Below are 24,990 nucleotides of genomic sequence, written 5' to 3'. Positions count from 1 at the left end.
CCCTGAAACACCACCCCCTGCATGACACCCTACACTGCCCGAACACCACTGCACTGCCCTAAACCCTGAAACACCACCTCCCTGCACGACCCCCTACACTGCCCGAACACCACTGCACTGCCCTAAACCCTGAAACACCACTTCCCTGCCCGACCCCCTTCACTGCCCGAACACCACTGCACTGCCCTAAACCCTGAAACACCACTACCCTGCACGACCCCCTACACTGCCCGAACACCACTGCACTGCCCTAAACTCTGAAACACCACTCCCCTGCACGACCCCATACACTGCCCGAACACCACTGCACTGCCCTAAACCCTGAAACACCACTACCCTGCACGACCCCCTACACTGCCCGAACACCACTGCACTGCCCTAAACCCTGAAACACCACTCCCCTGCATGACCCCGTACACTGCCCGAACACCACGGCACTGCCCTAAACCCTGAAACACCACTCCCCTGCACGACCCTCTACACTGCCCAAACACCACTGCACTGCCCTAAACCCTGAAACACCACTACCCTGCATGACTCCCTACACTGCCCGAACACCACTGCACTGCCCTAAACCCTGAAACACACCCCCTGCACGACCCCTACACTGCCCAAACACCACTGCACTGCCCTAAACCCTGAAACACCACCCCCCAGCACGACCACCTACACTCCCCGAACACCACTGCACTGCCCTAAACCCTGAAACACCACCCCCAGCATGAACCCCATACACTGCCCGAACTTCACTGCACTACCCTAAACCCTAAAACACTACCCCAGCAGTACCCCCTACACTACCCAAACAAAATTGCACTACCCTAAACCCTAAACACTACCCCCAGCACGACCCCCTACACTACCCAAACACCACTGCACTACCCTAAATGCTAAAACACTACCTCCAGCAGTACCCCCACACTACCCAAACAACACTGCACTACCCTAAACCCTAAAACACTACCCCAAGCAGTACCCCCTACAGTACCCAAACACCACTGCACTACCCTAAACCCTAAAACACTACCCCCAGCATGACCCCCTACACTGCCCGAACACCACTGCACTGCCCTAAACCCGGAAACACTACCCCCAGCACGACCACCTACACTGCCTGAACACCACTGTACTGCCCTAAACCCTGAAACACCACGCCCAGCATGACCCCCTACACTGCCTGAACACCACTGCACTGCCCTAAACCCTGAAACACTACCCCCAGCAAACCCCCTACACTGCCCGAACACCACTGCACTGCCCTAAACCCTGAAACACTACCCCCAGCATGACCCCCTACACTGCCCGAACACCACTGCACTGACCTAAACTCTGAAACACCAGCCCCAGCATGACCCACTACAATGCCCGAACACCACTGCACTGCCCTAAACCCTGAAACACCAGCCCCAGCACGACCTCCTACACTGCCCGAACACCACTGCACTGCCCAAAGCCCTGAAACACCAGCCCCAACATGACCCCAGACACTGCCCGAACACCACTGAACTGCCCTAAACCCTGAAACACCAGCCCCAGCACAACCCCCTACACTGCCCGAACACCACTGAACTGCCCTAAACCCTGAAACACCACCCCTAGAAAGAGCCCCTACACTGCCCTAAACCCTGAAACAGCACCCCTCGCATGACCCCCTACACTGCCCGAACACCACTGCACTGCCCTAAACCCTGAAACACCACCCCGGCATGACCACCTACACTGCCCGAATACCACTGCACTGCCCTAAACCCTGTAACACCACCCACAGCACAACCCCCTACACTGCCCAAACACCACTGCACTAAACCCTGAAAAACTACCCCCAGCATGACCCCCTACACTGCCCGAACACCACTGCACTACCCTAAACTCTGAAACACCAGCCCCAGCATGACCCCTACACTGCCCAAACACCACTGCACTGCCCTAAACCCTGAAACACCAGCCCCAGCACGACCCCCTACACTGCCCGAACACCACTGCACTGCCCTAAGCCCTGAAAAACCAGCCCCAGCATGACCCCCTACACTGCCCGAACACCACTAAACTGCCCTAAACCCTGAAACACCTGACCCAGCACAACCCCCTACACTGCCCGAACACCACTGAACTGCCCTAAACCCTGAAACACCACCCCTAGAAAGTTCCTCTACACTGCCCAAACACCACTGCCCTAAACCCTGAAACAGCACCCCCAGCACGACTCCCTACACTGTCCGAACGGCACTGCACTGCCCTGGACCCTGAAACACCAGCCCCAGCACGACCCCCTACACTGCCCGAACACCACTGAACTGCCCTAAACCCTGAAACACCTGACCCAGCACAACCCCCTACACTGCCCGAACACCACTGCACTGCCCTAAACCCTGAAACACTACCCCCAGCATGACCCCCTACACTGCCCTTACACCACTGCACTGCCCTAAACTCTGAAACACCAGCCCAAGCACGACCCCCTACACTGCCCGAACACCACTGCACTGCCCTAAACCCTGAAACACCAGCCCCAGCACGACCCCCTACACTGCCCGAACACGACTGCACTGCCCTAAACCCTGAAACACTACCCCCAGCACGACCCCCTACACTGCCCGAACACCACTGAACTGCCCTAAACCCTGAAACACCTGACCCAGCACAACCCCCTACACTGCGCGAACACCACTGAACTGCCCTAAACCCTGAAACACCACCCCCAGAAAGATCCCCTACACTGCCCAAACACCACTGCTCTAAACCCTGAAACAGCACCCCCAGCACGACCCCCTACACTGCCCGAACACCACTGCACTACCCTAAACCCTGTAACACCACCCACAGCACAACCCCCTACACTGCCCGATAACTACTGCACTGCCCTAAACACCACCCCTAGCAAGAGCCCCTACTCTGCCCGAACACCACTGCTCTGCCCTAAACCCTAAAACATTACCCCAAGCACGGCCCCCTATACTGCCCGAACACCACTGCACTGCCCTAAACCCTGAAACACCACCCCGGCATGACCACCTACACTGCCCGAACACCACTGCACTGCCCTAAACCCTGTAACACCACCCACAGCACAACCCCCTACACTGCCCAAACACCACTGCACTAAACCCTGAAAAACTACCCCCAGCATGACCCCCTACACTGCCCGAACACCACTGCACTACCCTAAACTCTGAAACACCAGCCCCAGCATGACCCCTACACTGCCCAAACACCACTGCACTGCCCTAAACCCTGAAACACCAGCCCCAGCACGACCCCCTACACTGCCCGAACACCACTGCACTGCCCTAAGCCCTGAAACACCAGCCCCAGCATGACCCCCTACACTGCCCGAACACCACTAAACTGCCCTAAACCCTGAAACACCTGACCCAGCACAACCCCCTACACTGCCCGAACACCACTGAACTGCCCTAAACCCTGAAACACCACCCCTAGAAAGTTCCTCTACACTGCCCAAACACCACTGCCCTAAACCCTGAAACAGCACCCCCAGCACGACCCCCTACACTGTCCGAACGGCACTGCACTGCCCTGGACCCTGAAACACCAGCCCCAGCACGACCCCCTACACTGCCCGAACACCACTGAACTGCCCTAAACCCTGAAACACCTGACCCAGCACAACCCCCTACACTGCCCGAACACCACTGCACTGCCCTAAACCCTGAAACACTACCCCCAGCATGACCCCCTACACTGCCCTTACACCACTGCACTGCCCTAAACTCTGAAACACCAGCCCAAGCACGACCCCCTACACTGCCCGAACACCACTGCACTGCCCTAAACCCTGAAACACCAGCCCCAGCACGACCCCCTACACTGCCCGAACACGACTGCACTGCCCTAAACCCTGAAACACTACCCCCAGCACGACCCCCTACACTGCCCGAACACCACTGAACTGCCCTAAACCCTGAAACACCTGACCCAGCACAACCCCCTACACTGCGCGAACACCACTGAACTGCCCTAAACCCTGAAACACCACCCCCAGAAAGATCCCCTACACTGCCCAAACACCACTGCTCTAAACCCTGAAACAGCACCCCCAGCACGACCCCCTACACTGCCCGAACACCACTGCACTACCCTAAACCCTGTAACACCACCCACAGCACAACCCCCTACACTGCCCGATAACTACTGCACTGCCCTAAACACCACCCCTAGCAAGAGCCCCTACTCTGCCCGAACACCACTGCTCTGCCCTAAACCCTAAAACATTACCCCAAGCACGGCCCCCTATACTACCCGAACACCACTGCTCTGCCCTAAACCCTAAAACACTACACCCAGCACGACCCCTACACTGCCCAAACACCACTGCACTGCCCTAAACCTTAAAACACTAGCCCCAGTATGACCTCCTACACTGCCTGAACACCACTTCACTGCCCTAAACCATAAAACACCTGCCCCAGCACAACCCCCTGTACTGGCTGAATACCACTGCACTGCCCTAAACCCTGAAACACCACCCCAGCTCAGCCCCCTACACTGCCCGAACACCACTGCTCTGCCCTAAACCCTAAAACACTTCACCCAGCACAACCCCTACACTGCCCAAACACCACTACACTGCCCTAAACCTTAAAACACTAGCCCCGGCATGACCTCCTACACTGCCTGAACACCACTTCACTGCCCTAAACCATAAAACACCAGCCCCAGCACGACCCCCTGTACTGGCTGAATACCACTGCACTGCCCTAAACCCTGAAACACCAACCCAGCTCAGCCCCCTACACTGCCCGAACACCACTGTACTGCCCTAAACCCTGAAACATCACCCCCAGCACGACTCCCTTCACTGCCCGAACACCACTGCACTGCCCTAAACCCTGAAACACCACCCCCTGCATGACCCCCTACACTGCACAAACACCACTGCACTGCCCTCAACCCTGAAACACCACCCCCCTGCATGACCCCCTCCACTGCCCAAACACTACTGCACTGCCCTCAACCCTGAAACAGTACCCCCCTGCAAGATCCCCTACACTGCCCGAATACCACTGCACTGCCCCTAAACCCTGAACCACTACCCCCTGCATGACACCCTACACTGCCTGCACACCACTGCACTGCCCTAAACCCTGAAACACCACTCCCCTGCCCGACCCCCTTCACTGCCCGAAAACCACTGCACTGCCCTAAACCCTGAAACACCACTACCCTGCACGACCCCCTAAACTGCCCGAACACCACTGCACTGCCCTAAACTCTGAAACACCACTCCCCTGCACGACCCCATACACTGCCCGAACACCACTGCACTGCCCTAAACCCTGAAACACCACTACCCTGCACGACCCCTACACTGCCCGAACACCACTGCACTGCCCTAAACCCTGAAACACCACTCCCCTGCATGACCCCGTACACTGCCCGAACACCACTGCACTGCCCTAAACCCTGAAACACCACTCCCCTGCACGACCCTCTACACTGCCCAAACACCACTGCACTGCCCTAAACCCTGAAACACCCCTACCCTGCATGACTCCCTACACTGCCCGAACACCACTGCACTGCCCTAAACCCTGAAACACACCCCCTGCACGACCCCTACACTGCCCAAACACCACTGCACGTGTCGCAGCCTGGAATCCTCGGAATCGTACGTTGCTTTTATGGTCCACCTCTCGACACCACCACGGTCTGGTTTGTAGTCACAGACTCCATGGAGTGGTCAAGCGGGGGAAGGAAAGGATGGGGACAGCGGGGAGGGAGACCTGTAAAGCAAAAGTACAAACACTTAGGTATAACGAATACACATAACATCAGGCATGTACGATCTTGTCTACCCTTATACTGTGAAGGCACCCATGACCTATGATTTTACCTGCAAAGGAAAAAAAAGGCATCTGCTTGTTTCGTCAGCAGTTGGAAGAACCAGTTTTCATTAGTGGAACACTCACAGGATACTGTTAGATCACCCCATACGCCACTCCGGGCGCTGTTCCCACTGGTAAATGATAATGTCACACAATACGCCACTCCGGGCGCTATACACTCTGATAAACGATAATGTCACACAATACGCCTCTCCGGGCGCTATTCACACTGGAAATGAATAATGTCACACAATACGCCTCTCCGGGCGCTATTCACACTGGCAAGAATAATGTCACACAATACGCCTCTCCGGGCGCTATTCACACTGGCAAGAATAATGTCACACAATCCAGTAAATCACAAGTAGGTGGTAAGTGACCCGCGGGGCTGGAGCCACTGCGCGGTCCACTGTCTGCTCCGGGGAAGGAATCCCCCAGCCGGGGCTTCCCAAGAGTAATCACACACGCCAACCTCCCGCAAGAATCCGGACAAGGATTCCGCCAACGGGAGCGTAAGCGTCACCAAGACTTTGCCGCTTCCACTGCGAAGCACTGCCACAATAGACTACGAGAGACCTCAAGATTTGGTGCTACTGCACCCTTACCGGACCGTTGGCAGCTAGTGCTCCTCAGCGTCTGGAGTAACCGGCACCGGCATGGAGTGTTCAGCCCCGGAAATACCTTCCTTGCGCGTCGCGCTGACGTCATCGACGCGCCTCGGCCGGGGCTCATGGGAATTGTAGTTCTGAGACCGGTCGGAACGGGAACCTCCTGTGGCGCCTCGTCAGTGTCTTCCGACGTGGCTCCTGACAGCACGGCCCTAAACCCTGAAACACCACCCCCCAGCACGACCCCCTACACTCCCCGAACACCACTGCACTGCCCTAAACCCTGAAACACCACCCCCAGCAAGAACCCCATACACTGCCCGAACTTCACTGCACTACCCTATACCCTAAAACACTACCACAGCAGTACCACCTACACTACCCAAATAAAATTGCACTACTCTAAACCCTAAACACTACCCCCAGCACGACCCCCTACACTACCCAAACACCACTGCACTACCCTAAATGCTAAAACACTACCTCCAGCAGTACCCCCATACTACCCAAACAACACTGCACTACACTAAACCCTAAAACACTACCCCAAGCAGTACCCCCTACAGTACCCAAACACCACTGCACTACCCTAAACCCTAAAACACTACCCCAGCATGACCCCCTACACTGCCCGAACACCACTGCACTGCCCTAAACCCAGAAACACTACCCCCAGCACGATCACCTACACTGCCTGAACACCACTGTAGTGCCCTAAACCCTGAAACACCACGCCCAGCATGACCCCCTACACTGCCTGAACACCACTGCACTGCCCTAAACCCTGAAACACTACCCCCAGCAAACCCCCTACACTGCCCGAACACCACTGCACTGCCCTAAACCCTGAAAGACTACCCCCAGCATGACCCCCTACACTGCCCGAACACCGCTGCACTGCCCTAAACTCTGAAACACCAGCCCCAGCATGACCCACTACAATGCCCGAACACCACTGCACTGCCCTAAACCCTGAAACACCAGCCCCAGCACGACCCCCTACACTGCCCGAATACCACTGCACTGCCCAAAGCCCTGAAACACCAGCCCCAGCATGACCCCCTACACTGCCCGAACACCACTGAACTGCCCTAAACCCTGAAACACCAGCCCCAGCACAACCCCCTACACTGCCCGAACACCAGTGAACTGCCCTAATCCCTGAAACACCACCCCTAGAAAGAGCCCCTACACTGCCCAAACACCACTGCCCTAAACCCTGAAACAGCACCCCTAGCATGACCCCCTACACTGCCCGAACACCACTGCACTGCCCTAAACCCTGAAACACCACCCCGGCATGACCACCTACACTGGCCGAACACCACTGCACTGCCCTAAACCCTGTAACACCACCCTTAGCATGACCCCCTACACTGCCCAAACACTACTGCACTGCCCTAAACACCACCCCTAGCAAGACCCCCCACTCTACCCGAACACCACTGTTCTGCCCTAAACCCTAAAACACTACCCCAAGCACGGCCCCCTACACTGCCCGAACACCACTGCTCTGCCCTAAACCCTAAAACACTACACCCAGCACGACCCCTACACTGCCCAAACACAACTGCACTGCCCTAAACCCAAAAACACTAGCCCCAGCACGACCCTCTACACTGCCTGAACACCACTTCACTGCCCTAAACCCTAAAACACCAGCCCCAGCATAACCCCCTACACTGCCCGAATACCACTGCACTGCCCTAAACCCTGAAACACCACCCCCAGCTCAGCCCCCTACACTGCCCGAACACCACTGTACTGCCCTAAACCCTGAAACACCACCACCAGCACGACTCCCTTCACTGCCCGAACACCACTGCACTGCCCTAAACCCTGAAACACCACCCCCTGCATGACCACCTACACTGCCCGAACACCACTGCACTGCCCTCAACCCTGAAACACCACCCCCCTGCATGACCCCCTACACTGCCCAAACACCACTGCACTGCCCTCAACCATGAAACACCACCCCCTGCACGATCCCCTGCACTGCCCGAACAAAACTGCACTGCCCCTAAACCCTGAAACACCACCCCCTGCATGACCCCCTACACTGCCAGAACACCACTGCACTGCCCTAAACCCTGAAACACCACCCCCTTGCACGACCCCCTACACTGCCCATACACCACTACACTGCCCTAAACCCTGAAACACCACCCCCCTGCACGACCCCGTACACTGCCCGAACACCACTGCACTGCCATAAACCCTGAAACACCACTCCCCTGCACGACCCCCTACACTGCCCGAACACCATTGCACTGCCCTAAACCCTGAAACACCACTCCCCTGCATGGCTCCCTACACTGCCTGAGCACCACTGCACTGCCCTAAACCCTGAAACACCCCCCCTGCATGACCCCTACACTGCCCGAACGCCACAGCACTGCCCTAAACCCCGAAACACCACCCCCAGCACAACCCCCTACACTGCCCGAATACCACTGCACTGCCCTAAACCCTGAAACACCACCCCCAGCACGAACCCCTACACTGCCCAATCTTCACTGCACTACCCTAAACCCTAAAACACTACCCCCAGCAGTACCCCTACACTACCCAAACAAAATTGCACTACCCTAAACCATAAACACTACCCCCAGCACGACCCCCTACACTACCCAAACACCACTGCACTACCCTAAACGCTAAAACACTACTTCCAGCAGTACCCCCACACTACCCAAACAACACTGCACTACCCTAAACCCTAAAACACTACCCAAGCAGTACCCCCTACACTACCCAAACACCACTGCACTACCCTAAACCCTAAAACACTACCCCCAGCATGACCCACTACACTACCCAAACACCACTGCACAACCCTAAACCACTACCCCCAGCAGGACCCCCTTCACTACCCAAACACCACTGCACTACCCTAAACCCTAAAACACTCCCCCAGCACGACTCCCTACACTACCCAAACACCACTGCACTACCCAAAACCCTAAATCTGCCCCCAGCATGACCCCCTACACTACCCAAACACCACTGCACTACCCTAAACCCTAAATCACTACCCCCAGCATGACCCCCTACAGTACACCAACACCACTGCACTACCCTAAACCCTAAAACACTACACCAGCACGACCCCCTACACTACACAAACACGACTGCACTACCCTAAACCCTAAAACACTGCCCCAAGCACGACCCTCTACACTACACAAACACCACTGCACTGCCCTAAACCCTAAAACACTACCTCCAGCACGACCCCCTACACTTTACAAACACCACTGCACTACCCTAAACCCTAAATATACCCCAAGCACGACACCCTACACTACACAAACTTCACTGCACTACCCTAAACCCTAAAACACTCCCACCAGCATGACCCCCTACACTACACAAACACCACTGCACTACCCGAAACCCTAAAACACTATCCCCAGCATGACCGCTACACTACAGAAACACCACTGCACTACCCTAAACCCTAAAACACTACCCTCAGCACGACCCCCTACTCTACCCAAACACCACTGCACTACCCTAAACCCTAGATAAGTAACCTCCACCCCATGCCCAATCCCTCTTACCTCTCACTCCTCGTGGTTCCTCTCTCCTTGTGATTCCTGCTTCATGTCATCTCTGAGGGGTGGTGCACGTTGTTGTGAGGAAATGGAACAGCCTCTGTTTCCTTTTAACAACGTGGATCGTCTACATTTTTTTAAAACTCATGGTCATTTACCATACATACCTTTACAACAAAATTTGTTGTAAAGACATGCGTGGTAAATGACCATGCGTTCTAAAAAAATGCGTTGTAATAACTTTGCGCGATGTACAACGCATGCGTGGTAATGCATGCGTTGTAATGGTATCACAAAGTAAAAAATTTGTTGTAACGGCTGTTTACCGATCGAAACTTTCCCCTGTTCTTCAGTGAGTCGTTTATTTGATAAATTAGGAGGAAGGATTGTGGTTTTTTTACCGAAAAGTGCATTCCTGGTTGTTGTATTGTAAAAGTGTCCGCGTGGCCTGGTTTCACTTCCGGTGAGAGAGTGGAAGAGTCTGTTTTGATCTAAAGGGGTTCTACTGTTGGACGGGGCCGGCGCGACACGTCATCAGAAAACACATCTAATGGAAAGCGTTGTCCTCGAAGTGTGGAGCAGTGCCATGAGAGATCAACGAGTGTGAGTCCCACCGCAGTATGACCGTACCGCATGACCCATGTGCCGCCTCCAGTGTACGGAAGGCAGAAGCAGCATCCATCGCAGGTCCTCTTGAAGACCGTTGTAGCACTAAATCTACATTTTGGAACTAGGGCATTTTAACCTTGTTGTTCCTGCCGGATACAAAGAGAAGATCCTGTGTTATTCAGTGCCCTCATTACCTTTTCTGTGGGTAGTGGTGCTTGTCAATTTGCTGCCCCGCCGGTGCACAAGACTGGGCTCCCCACCTTGTGTGCCATCTGCAGGGCCTCTGCCGTCGGATCACTGGTTTCGGTTTCTGGAGTAGCAACATAAACAGTTGCTCCCAAAGGACTAGCCTGAACACTTAGGTGAATATCCCCTGAGCCAGCATTCCGCAGAAATTCTTTCCTAGCTCTCCCACATCGACAACGATGTCATAATAGCACGGCTCCGGTCGCGACACCGTATGATGTCATAGGAGACATAAGAGGACCTCGTCAGCATGCTGACGTTAGTTCCACCCATTTTTTCCATGCCACCGAGGTAAACAGGTGGACCGACACATTTTCACATGTATACATAGTATAATATATATATATATATATATATATATATATATATATTCACTGAAAAAAACATAGGTTTCAGGCACGTTATAGTTAGGAATTAGCATTTAAAAAACCTTAGAAATTCAATGAAGAAACCATAGGTTTCAGGGGCGTTATAGTTAGCTGGACTTTTCACTCGTACAAAACCATTGAAATTCCCCCGTTATAGTTAGTTCAGCTAACTATAACTCGCGCGCCCGCAAAGCACTGCTGATGATGTCACATATTACATCACTCATGACATGGTCAGTGACATCACTCATGACATCACTGATGACATCTCAAATGACATCACTGATGACATCATCCCTGTGATAGAGTGGCAGACCTCCTCCCCCCCAATATAACCTTTGATACACACATTCAAAAATAGAAACTAACATTTTCAAAACAATGGACATACCAATATCAGTTACAACAACCTATTCAGTAATTCTAAGATCCACATACACATCCACTCATTCACCAACAGTCCTATACAGTCACTCATACATGTACTCACTCATCATATGTACTCATACACCTAAACATCCTGTTACACAATGCCACTCATCCATAGAGTTACTCACACACATAGTCACTCATGCTAATAAAGAATCAAACATCCATTTACTTGCATATACAGTTATACACACACCACCACACTTACTTCTACAGAAACTTACACATACTTAGTCTTTTAAACAATCACTTATAGAAACACATACTTATTCATACAGGAACTCTTTCAATCTCTCACTCTCACATATACTCACTTATATACACCAATAGTCACATATACTAGTTTAAAACATATGTAGTTACTCATAAATACACTATTGAGACAGTCATTCACTCACTAACACACCCATGCACACACTCATCCACCCATACAGTCCTGCACAAATGCTGTCTTCAACACATACAAACAGTGAGTCACTCATTCATGCCCCTATGCACTACGTAATACCCCCACCGAACCATACAGACACTCAGACACTCATACTGATACTCAAAAAAACAACTAATAACCTATATAGACACTCATGTAGCTACTCACCAACCCATGCAGCCACTTATACACAAAGTGAGAGACTGATACAGATATTTACATATTTAAACATTACTCACTAAGCCATGTATTCACTAAGATACACTTAATCAGTCAGTTATACAATCAATTTTTCAAAAACAAATCATCCATTTAGACACTTATATACCCATTTATTCTTCCATCGACCTTGAGATATACATATATAAAACATATGTAATTTTCAGAAAAACACACATTCACTGGATGATGTCATCAGTGATGTCATCAGTGATGTCATGAGTGATGTCACTGACCATGTCATGAGTGATGTAATATGTGACATCATCAGCAGTGCATTGCGGGCGCGCGAGTTATAGTTAGATGAACTAACTATAACGGGGGAATTTCAATGGTTTTGTACGAGTGAAAAGTCCAGCTAACTATAACGCCCCTGAAACCTATGGTTTTTTCAGTGAATTTCTAAGGTTTTTTAAATGCTAATTCCTAACTATAACGTGCCTGAAACCTATGGTTTTTTCAGTGAATTTCAAAGGTTTTTTAAATGCTAATTTCTAACTATGCCTACAGAGATAGGACATGTGAAGAAAGAAGAAAAAAAGACTAGAAAGAAAAAAAAGAAATGCAGAAAGAAGCAACAGAAGTCCTCAAAGACGAAGAAAAGTGCAGGAAGAAGGATAACGTGCAGAAAAAACAAACAGAAGAGCAGAAAGAAGCCTTGTTGCAAAATCATCCTGTACCCTCAACTTTTTCAGACGGATACTGGTGTTAACTGAGTCTGACTAACCAGTCCTAGAGCCAGTGCTATGTTAAAATACACTCAGAATACAGTGAAAACACCTACATACACTAGGGAGCACTATGCGTTAGGGTCCCCCTGTGATCAGCATGACCTCCTCTGTAAGCCCCTAGTATATAATAGGACAGGGGATTAAAACGACCTCTTAAAATGCGCCACAGGGCATGTTTGCACACGTCACCTCAGGCCCCATCCCCTCACTTCCCCACTGTGTAAACACACCCTGTGGCCGTTTTAAGTTGGGAGATTAAGTCCCCTTGAATCCTGAGGGTCCCTAGGGTCCAACTAGACCACTAGGTGCCTCCAGTAAGCGCCACAGAGCTGCGTTGCAGAGAGATGTAAAAAGGGGCACGGCCTAGACCACCTCTCTGCAAAGCAGCGCAGTGGCGCTTACTGGAAGCACCTGGTGGGCTAGTTGGCCCCCAGGGTCCCTCGGGATTGAAGGGGAATTATTTCCCCAACTTAAAACGTGCCACAGGGCTTGTTTGCACGCGTTAACTCAGGCCCCGTCCCCTCCCTTCACCACTGTGTAAACACGCCCTGTTTTAGTTGGGAGATTAAGTTTATTTGAATCCTAAGGGTCCCTAGGGTCCAACTAGCCCACTAGGCACCTCCAGTAAGAGCCACAGAGCTGCATTGCAGAGAGGTGTAAAAAGTGGCATGGCCTCTGAACACCTGTCTGCAACGCAGCTCCCTGGCACATACTGGAGATACCTGTTCGGGCTAGTTGGCCCTCAGGGACCCTCAGTATTGAAGGGGAATTAATTCCCCAACTTACAACTGGCCAGGGGGTGTGTTTGCAGAGTGCTGCAAGGAGGGGGCGTGGCCTCCGGCGCGATGCCGGTCTTTTATTTATTTTATTTTTTTAAGAAAGAGGGCTGTGTGGCCCCCCTTCTTTTTCTAATTTATTGGCCCTGAGGACCCCATCCCCCAGGGACTGCACCCTAATTTTATTTTTATTTTTTATTAATTTGGCCCTTACAAGGCCTGTAGGACCCCAACACCCCGGGTCATGGACTTTTTAAAAAAAATTCTTTAGGAGGGGGCTGCGTTGTCCCCCTCCTCAGGCCGCTTATGGCCCCGGGGACCCCATCCCCCGGGGACGGCCTTTGTTTTTTATTATTTAAAAAAATATATATATTTATAGAAACACCTAGGACATGCTGGACAAACCGTATGTACCTATCACCATGACGATTTGCGTGATATTCATTAAAAGGCGACTGTGCATAGAATGAATCCACATGGAATGTATTTACACCACTAGTGAAGCTCTGACGTGTCTGATGCCCTACCGTGCCTAATCCCGGCACCCCCGCTGGTGGGTACTCTCCAAGTAGACACCCTTGTCGTTTATTTATACAAACATGGGTAGCTATTGATGGGCACATTTAATATACACGCACACCAAGCCATTCAAAGGGGATTCGACAAAAATTCGACCAAACTATGCAAAAAATCCCCCTCACGGTCAATAAAACACACATCCACCGCCGGATGTGTAATACTTTTTATTTTACTCTCTGGAAAGGAGACGAACCTCACTTGAGAGTCACAGCGTGCTCCTGGCTGAGCCCAATGCTGTGTTACACCCACCAGTGCCTGCCGAGTGCCTCACACCTCTGTGTTGTATTCCACCAGCTAGTGCGTATGCTATGACACTCTCTAGCCCGTGTGCACTGTAACACCACCCCGTGAATATGTCATGTCACACTTGCCTTCGCACGGGTTATATTGCCCCATCTAACGTGCCTTCCTCGATGCCTATGTTATAACGCACAGCGCTATGCCATACATATTACAATCTGGGATCCATATCTTTGTCACAGTGCATATGCAACGTTACACTCCCCAGCACATATTTTATATTACAACTTTAGAGACTAGTTAGGTTACACAACACTGCCCTGTGCATATTACACTCCAAGGCGCATATCGCATAGCACGCGCTAGTGCCTGTGCTATCTCACGCTCTCCAATGAATCTGTCATTGCGCACAATGTATTGCATATTATACTTCACGCCCTGGTTCATGTTATATCACACTTTTTGGTGCATAGTTTATACCATATACTATATCTAGTTTTCATTTTCAATCGTGCTCTCAGGACTATGTTCTCTATAATACTGCGTCCACCTACCCTTTTCAAGGGCATTACATTATGCGATGGGGGGTGGAGGGTCAGGGGGTGTTTCTGCCAAGTGAGCCCGGAGTCACTGTCACAAACATCCTCTTCTTCCTGAATAAGAGTGAGATTATGCTGCATACTTGTTAATATTTTAAGTAGTTCGCACAGACACACATTTTAAAAACAATAAAGTTCCTAATACCCACCTTCTCTGAACAGTTAGCTTGCTGCCCCATCCACCTCCTCCCTATCCTCTGTTGTCTGAATCCATGGACTAGCCTCCTCCCTCCTGCCATGCATGGTCTGATGTGCTGCCACTGCCCTCCATTTAGCATGATGTCCCAGTCCACTCCTCCTGCCCTCCATTGCCCAATTCTATGGCCCATCATTGACCTCCTGCTTAGCCTCTGTGCTTAGCTTGCTGCCCCTATTCTCCTTACTCCTGCCCTCCGATGTCTTTGTGCATGCCCCTGCTCCATCCTTTTTGCCCACCATGTTCCATGGACCTGCCACTCCTATCTACTCTGAGTGTTCTGTTGAGCTGCCACTCCCCTCCCACCTGCCTAGCATTGTCAGATGACTGTAACCTGTCCCTGCCACCTCCACCCTGCCTGTCCACATGCCATGTCCTTATCCCCTTCCTCCTGTCCTCCATGGTCCATTTTACTGCCACACCCTTCTGCCCTCCCTGGTCTGTTGTGCTGCAACTGCTCCTCCTGCCTGCCCCTCGTGGTCTGTTGTGAGGCCCCTTCCCCTGAACTCTCTTGTCTGTGCCCAGGTCCTGACCCTCCCTTCTATCCTCCATGGTCCTTTGTGCATGCCCCTGCACCCTCCTTCTTGTGCATCATAGCCATTGTGCTGCCACTAACCCACGCGCTTGCCATGCATGGTCTTCTGTGCTGCCATGGCCCCTCCCACCTTCCCTGTGTGGTCAGCTAGCTGCCCCTGACCCCCTCCCACCTTCCCTCCATGGTCTGTGTGTATGCCATCATAGTCTCATTGTTGCTCTCCATGGTGTGTCTTGTGTCTAGTGCCCATCCTGCCTGACCGCCATGGTCATCTTGCTGCTCCTGCCCTGCCCCCTTGCCCCCAGCCCTCTGTTTCCATGTGCAGACCCCTATTCCCTCCCTCCCGGCTTGTCTATTCCATTGTAATGCCCATGATCTGTCCCTCCTGCCCTTTATGGTCTGTTATGCTGCAGCTTTCTCTCCTGTCTGTCCATTATGGTCAGCTAGCTACCATTGCCTCTTTCCCCTCTGTTCTCTGTTGTCCATGTGCATGGTCCTGTCCCCTCCCTATTGCTTTCTATGGATTGTTGTGCTGCACTCCCGTCCTGCATGCGCTGTGTGGTGTATTGTGCTACTGCAAACCCTGATGCCTGCCCTGTAGGGTCAGTTTGGTGCACCTCTCCATGTCCCTCCTGTCCTCTGTTATCCGAGTCTATGTCCCTACCCCAATTCCTCCTGCCTACCATGATCCAATGTACCATACTTGCGAATATTTTGAACTTGGTAAGAGGGAGATTTTGAAAAAAAACTGGGGTATTGATTTTCCCCTTTGTGTTACATTGAAAAAGAGGAGATTGTAGACAGGAGACAGATCAAATAAAGCCCATTTGAGCTTAAAAACATTGGACGTTTCCTGGCTGAAACAGGTCTGTTGGCATGTATGGTTGAACTACCACTGCCTCTTCCTTCTGCTCACAAAGGTCTATTATATTGCCACAGCCTCTCTTGCCAGTCCTGTATTGTTGGTTTGTTGCCCCTGCTCCCCTTTCCACTGCCCTCCATAGTCTGTTGTGCTGCCACTGCCCTTTCTGCCTGCCCAGTGTGGTCAAATTGTTGCCTCTGCACTCTCCTACCTGCCTTCAATTTTCAGAGTTCATGCCCCTGGCCTCTGCCTCTCAACAGTATCCCAATGAACAACTAGATTGTGAACATTCTATATTTATTACAAAAGTGTGGAACGCCTGACGTCATTTTGATGTAATCAAAACTGTAATACCTAGAGTATTTCCTTTAGAAATTACATATATGAGAGGGTCTTATTTGCATCAAAATTGTGGTTAGTGCTCTAAAAAACTAAAATGAGGACATATTTTCTGAGTTTTCAAATAGCGACAAAGAACTTTTAAATTATTTATAATCTTTATGTTTTTTTATCCAGTTGACCACTTGATTAAATGTTTCACCTAGGGAAGAGGATGTGGTGTTACTTCCAGAGCTGCGCACTTTGCAACTGGGGAACCAGGTTGGAGTTTCTGCTTCAGCTCAACATTCTGTGATTCTGGTCAAATCACTTAATCTCCCCATGTCTACAACCAAAATGAATTTGATCTTGTGTGATGTAACCAATGCTCATGTAAAGCACTCCAATACCTGACAAGTCTGCACTATATAAAACTGCAAATACACAAAAAATAAGTGTTTTGCACACTTCTGTCATTGGGCTACATGTGGTCTACATCTGGGTGATATTTGTGCTGCATTTGGGCTCTTCTGTCTCTGGTGGCCATCTTGGGAGATTTATTTGTTATGAAGTTTCCTAATTTCCTCATTTACTGCAGTCTCCTCAGTAGGAAATGCTTTCAGTTTTTTAATTTGATTCCATCAAGAAGGTATTCGGATATGTCACACATTTGCCATAAATTATGAATGTTAGCACTCTAGTTGCTCATTAGATCACTGTAGTAAAGCTACTGCTCACCACGGAAGTCTGCTGCTGGTATTAAAAGTGCCTGTTTCAGTCTGCATATCAGAATTTTTTAATGAAATAGAAGAGGATTTGAGAAGTCACTCAAGGTGTGCCCTAATTTTTCTATCTTCAGCACTAATCATAATTTCTATGGCAAAATGAACCCCCTCATTGTGTTCCTTTTTAAATTAAATGTTTTAAGTGTTACCAGTTTATTCCAATCAAGATGGCTTCAGGTGTGCCATACTTTTGTCATAAGTAAGACAGTAAGCGCTCTAGTTGTTCTTAAGAACACTCTGGGACATTCTGTCATTGGGCTATACTTGGGCTACATCTGGGTGATATTTGGGCTACATTTGGGCTCTTTAGTCTCTGTTGGCCATCTTGGGAGATTTATTTGTTATGAAGTTTCCTAATTTCCTCATTTACTGCAGTCTCCTCAGTGGGAATACTTTCAGTTTTTTATTTTGGTTCCATCAAGAAGGCATTCAGATGTGTCACATATTTGCCATAAATTCTGAATGTTAGCACTCTAGTTGCTCATTAGATCACTGTAGTAAAACTACTGCTCACCAGGGAAGTCTGCTGCTGGTATTCAAAGTGCATGTTTCAGTCTGCATGTCAGAATTTGTTTATGAAATAGAAGAGGATTTGAGAAGTCAAAATGTGCCCTAATTTTTCTTTCTGCAGAACTAATCATAATTTCTATGGCAAAATGAACCCCCTCATTTTGTTCCTTTGTAAATTAAATGTTTTAAGTGTTACCACTTTATTCCAATCAAGATGGCTTCAGGTGTGCCATACTTTTGTCATAAGTAAGACTGTTAGCGCTCTAGCTGTTCGTTAGAACACTCTGGGACATTCTGTCATTGGGCTATACTTGGGCTACATCTGGGTGATATTTGGGCTACATTTGGGCTCTTTTGTCTCTGGTGGCCATCTTGGGTGATTTATTTGTTATGAAGTTTCCTAATTTCCTCATTTACTGCAGTCTCCTCAGTAGGAAATACTTTCAGTTTTTTACTTTGGTTCCATCAAGAAGGCATTCAGATGTGTCACACATTTGCCATAAATTCTGAATGTTAGCGCTCTAGTTGCTCATTAGATCACTGTAGTAAAGCTACTGCTCACCAGGGAAGTCTGCTGCTGGTATTGAAAGTGCATGTTTCAGTCTGCATGTCAGAATTTTTTAATGAAATAGAAGAGGATTTGAGAAGTCACTCAAAATGTGCCCTAATTTTTCTTTCTGCAGCACTAATCATACTTTCTATGGCAAAATGAACCCCCTCATTTTGTTCCTTTTTAAATTAAATGTTTTAAGAGTTACCACTTTATTCCAAGCAAGATGTCTTCAGGTGTGCCATACGTTTGTCATAAGTAGGACTGTTAGCACTCTAGTTGTTCTTTAGAACACTCTGGGAAGCTGCAGTAGAACAAAAAGGAATCAACTGACAGTCTCTGCCCTTGTTGGATGTACATGTTTTACTGAGAATGTCAGACTTCATTTTCACATGACTGAGAAACATAATATGAATATACAGAAAATATGCTCTCAGTTTAGCTCATAGATCACCTTCCAAACCTCTGTGGGAAAAGCATGAGAAAATTGTTTTCTCTCAAACATGATTCATGATATCACAGCAGAAGGCTTTTTCACATGGTAAAATCACCTTAGAATACACCACAATTCCTAAAATGAGTATGGTACCCTCAACAAATGATTTATAATGTAACTAAAGTCTTAAAACCTTCTATTAACTGCAAGGCTTTTTAGTGAGGTGCTATCATGTATTTTGGTCCCAAGATGGCTGCTTGGATGAAGTGCTGACAGCCAATCAGATCTCACGATGAGATGTGTGGTTAGGCTCCGCCCAGATATATATGTGATTTTACTTTTGATTTTCTCAGGAACTACTGAACGGATTTACACCATTTAAGCAAAAGGCATGAGTCTGAACTGAGGACTACCTCTTTGCCAAATTTGGTGTAATTCCGTTCAGCACTTCGGGCTGTAGCTGCGTCAACAGGTCCTATGGGAAAATGCATGGGGAAAACGTGTTTTGGGACCCCCTTTTTTCTCGGCCCACGCTTGACGGATCACCGTGAAATTTTCAGGATAGGAGCGGACCGGAGCTGGCCAAAAGTTTGGAAAATTTTGCGAAGATTCATCAATCGACGCCAACGTTATTCCAAATAGAATGTTGCGGATTTCCTATGGAAAAAAGGTCCTAACTATAACTACCTACTGGCGACTGCCAGTAGGTAATATATACATATATACATATATATATATATATATATACACTCACTCTAAAATACAGACTACCATTTTCGATAAAATAGACACATCAATACCACTTACTAAATACGCACTGACTGATTCCTAGGTCTACACACACATCCACTCATTCACCCATACGGTCACTCATACTTGCAGTCACTCATCAATACAACACTATCATATGCACTCATACACCTATACAGACACTCACACAGTGCCACATATCCAGAGTTACTCGCACACTTAGTCAGTCATGCAAAGAATCAATCATACTTTCATTTACTCACCTATACAGTTATACAGACACAGCCTCACTTATTCATAGCGATACTAACACATAATTACTCTTTTATAGAATCACTGATACAAATATACACTCATCCATGCAGCCACTCTCACAATTACTGACTCTCACATAAAGTTATTTATATACACCATTACTCACATATACTGCCTTTTACATATGTAGTTACTTGCACATGTACCACTGAGACATCCATTCACTCACCAACACACCCATACACACACTCACCCACCCATACAGCAGTTTCCATATGCACTCTTGAACCCATACACCCAGTGAATCAATCACTCACACATCTATGCACACCCACCCACACACACACTCACGCAGCCATACAAATACTCAGGCAAGCAATCAGTAACCCATATAGACACTCATGCAGCTACTCACCAACCCATGCAACAGCTTACACACCAACAGACAGACTGATACAGACTTTCACACAGTTTAGTCACTAACCCATGCATTCTGTAAGACACATTTAATCACTCACTTATATAGTCAATCCCGTGCCTAGTAAATCCTCCATACAGACACTTATACACCCACTCATTCCTCAATACAGCTTGGCATATATATAAAACAAAATTAAACTTTACAGAAACACACAGTCACTGGAGGATGTCATCAGTGATGTCATTTGAGATGTCATCAGTGATGTCACTGACCCTGTCATGGATGATGTAATATGTGGCTTCATCAGCAGTGCATTGCGGGGGCGCAAGTTATAGTAAGCTGAACTAACTATAACGCTGGAATTTCTATGGTTTTGTACTATTTAAATGTCCAATTTACTATAACGTTCCTGAAACCTATGTTATTTTTCAGTTAATTTCTATGGTTTGTTAAATGCTAATTTCTAACTATAACGTGCCTGAAACCTATGGTTTTTTCAGTGAATATATATATATATATATCAAAGCAAAGGCGAAGTTGGACGCGCTATAAGGAACCACACAAAAATCCACAATGATTGATTTATTGCTTCATAAATCGCAACGTTTTTCCTGGTGGGCTTTAAAGGGTTACAAATATAAATATCTTGAATGTTCGAAAAGTGTAATTTTTTTATTTGCCTTTAACTTTAGAGCTGCTTGATGAACTTGCACATGATTTGGTACAGGGTTAGCATTTTCAGATTTTATATTTATGCATGTTCACCAAGGATGGTTACAGTTGAAATGCTATTGCTGGGTTCAAAAAGAGTTTATTTGCTAATAAGTGTGGCATCATTTGATGAATCCACATGGAATATAGCATACTTTTAGCACATTGAGGGGCTTATTTACAAGCCCCTTGAGCCGCTGGTGCATCACTTTTAATATTGGCAAAAGTGACCTAATGGTGGTGAAAGAGGCTTGTGTTCTGTTATTATTGCAAGGTCAGTGAAGACCCTTCAAAGCGGGGAGCAGCAAAGAGTTGAAAGTTAACAATTTTTATGTGCTAATAACTCTGGTGATCTTTCATGAACCTGGATGAAATTTGGCAGGTTGTTAGCATGTTAAGGCAAATGGAGTAATAACAGGTTTCATGTAGATTCAATAAGGAGCAGGGACAAAGTTAAATGGGGCTCAAACAATCGTTGATTGCCAATAACTTTGCTACAATTTTATGTAGCAGTACAACTCTTGGTAGCTGCTAACCATGTTTTTCTTACTCTTGATAATTTGGGTTTCTTGCACATCTGTTACAGATAGGAATATGTAAAGACATGGCATTAAAAAAACAGCATTTCCCATGATAACTCACATAAGAATCATTGGTCTCAACTATAAATGAACTGCAGAAACGATTTACACATTTTTTGGCATGAAACAAGACCTTTACTTGAGAACGTGACCTTGCTATTCTTGGTGTAAATCATTCACAAATTAAGATGTTAGCATTAGAAGAATGTGTCTGTTGCTTTAAAGGGTTAAAGGTTAATGACATTTGGGGGTGTGGCCTCAAGGGCCAAGATGATGGTTACTCTGCTGTGAGCTCCTTACACGCCTGGCAAAACTCTTCCTAATCGCCGGTGCTCACAGTGGCTCTGGCTGGTTGTGCTGCCACCCATTCTGTAGGCTGGGACCATCTGCGGGCTGAAGAACTGATGGCCTTGACTCTTTGGATGGCCTGTATAGTGCCGGACGGGGACCGTAGCAAGACTCAAGATTGGGGAGTACACGGCGCACAATCAGTTGATGGACCCGTGTTAAGCTTTGAGTGCTGCTGGAATCATCTGCATCACCTCATGCCCCTTCTCTAGGCCTGGGCTAAAATTCCGTTCCGCTCGCGGAAATTGCGATAATTTGACATTTTCGCGTTCCGCGGAGAGTGCGAAAATGTCAAAATTTCCGCAATCCGCATTTTACCGGAAATTTTTTGCTTGCTCGCACAGTAAAGTAATACATTCTCGCGTGCGCGCGATCGCCTTACCTGAATCCCCGCGTTCGCCAACAGGTTTTCCCAATCCGGTCGCGTTCTCCACGAGATGTTGGATTGTTGGTAGCCATTTGCGCTGTCTCACGACAGTTCGCGCCTGCAGTAACGTCATTCGTCGCGCGATCACGTCTTTCTTCTCGCAATCATGCACCGCGAGACAAGTGAAAACAAGATGGCCGCGCCCGCGAGCAACCGCATGGGTACGTTGGTGAGCCGTGACCACGCAGAAAATACAGCGAACGGGCGGGAAAAAAACTTCCGCATCTTCGCGATATTTCCGCGTGTTTGCGGAGATTTTTAACATTTTCGTGATAATTTGCGAAAGTGAATTTCGCAAATTCCGCCCACCCCTGCCCTTCTCATGGCCTACAACTGCAGCATCTAATAGGGGCTTGCCTACTCAGTCATCCTGAAAGATAGCACTCAGACTTTGACCCCTGAGGGATCGGTGAGTCCGTCTGTCGGTTTTGAGGTGGTTACTGCTCGGCTGTCTGTGTGAATGACGTTTCTTCTCGTATAGCTGGGCAGGGACCCTGAGGCATCAGTGATCTATGCCACACGGTGGCCTGATACTGAAGCCACACATATCTGCCTGACTGCCTCAAAGATCCACACTTTGGCTACAGGCGAGTCATTGGGAGGGTGGAGGGCTCACAGGTCTTGCTGGTCACCATATCCCAGCTGGGCCCATGCTAATGCCTCTCCCTAGAAAGGGAGTCCCACTGCCTCACACTGTAAGGTGTCCTGTCACCTAGGAGCTGTGTGGGCCCCACTCTATGTTTTTGTTCAGTTTCCAAGGCCACCTGACCTATGGACTCCCACACCTCCAGTTGACTGTGCTGGCCCCTATTGACTGGAGGACATTCAGGATATTCACACCTGCATACCAGTGAGAAGCATTGTGCAGAAGTGCCTCCATGATACCGCTGACTTTTCCTATTGGCCATTTGTTTTGTCTGCTCGTGTTAACCAACCTTGTTTGTGGTGCAAGTAGGCTGTAAATCATATATTTTACTTTACCCTGGCCTCTTGCTTCCCTCCAGTGAAAGTGAGATTTACACAGTACTCATCCATTGACATTCTTGAGGTCGGACCGACCTGAGGCACCGAGAACTCCCTCAGTCCAACAGACCGCAGCAACAATGGGCCAAGACAGACCCTCAGGGTAACAAGCACAAAGCAATATTGACAAGTATATGTCTGCTACATATGCCCAGGGAAGCCTCCAATCATCCTGGCCACCTACCCCACCATCACAGGGGTGATACTTCTAGCAATTCAAACATCTCACACTGCGCTTGAACTGAAGATTAGAGAGGCCGAAGTAGAGGTCTCCCTTTTGTGCCAAGACCTCCGTTGGGTGATTGAGAGGGTCACCTAAGCACAAGGCCATATCTCAGACCTGGAAGACACACTGAAAAAACTTGCATCTACAGTTTCTAGATCCTCTACGACGTCAAGGTCATTGGACGATTGTGTGGAAGATGCCAATAACAGAGCGAGACTGGGTAACCTGCACTTTATGGGCTTCCTAGAAGGGCTAGAAAATGCCACACCAGACATTTTCTCAAATAGCTGCTTGCAACGTAGCTACCTGTGGATCAGATGTTTTATCATTGGGAGGCGGCATAGGTCTTTTGTACAGAAGCCTTCTCCTGGGGCACCCATGCACCCTAATTTTGCAAATACTGAACTATAAGACTTGGTGCGATCATTCGAAAAGCAAATAAGCAGGGAGAACTCATATTTCATCCCACTGTATCATGATTTTCCCTGACTACATATGTTATGTACAACAACTATGAAAGTCATATGATAAAGTCAAGCAGAAGCTTGGAGCCATGAAACTACCATATACGTTTTTGTATTTGGCAAAACGTAAAGTACCCTACGACTCTAAGTCCATTTTCTTTGACACTGTTGAATCTGTAAGAGATTGGTTGATGAAGCACCATGCCCTCCACTGCAACCAGATCCCTGGTGGTGACTGCCACTATCGCAAACTGCTTTGAGTGAATCAAATAGCTCACACAAAAGCAGGAAATCCCAGAGGTGCCATTTCCCTGCATTGACAATGAAGTTTCTCTCCATTGACTCCTACCGTTAT

Source organism: Triturus cristatus, chromosome 11 (genome assembly GCF_964204655.1).
Source record: "Triturus cristatus chromosome 11, aTriCri1.1, whole genome shotgun sequence".
Taxonomy (NCBI): Eukaryota; Metazoa; Chordata; class Amphibia; order Caudata; family Salamandridae; genus Triturus; species Triturus cristatus.
This window is presented reverse-complemented; position numbering follows the sequence as displayed.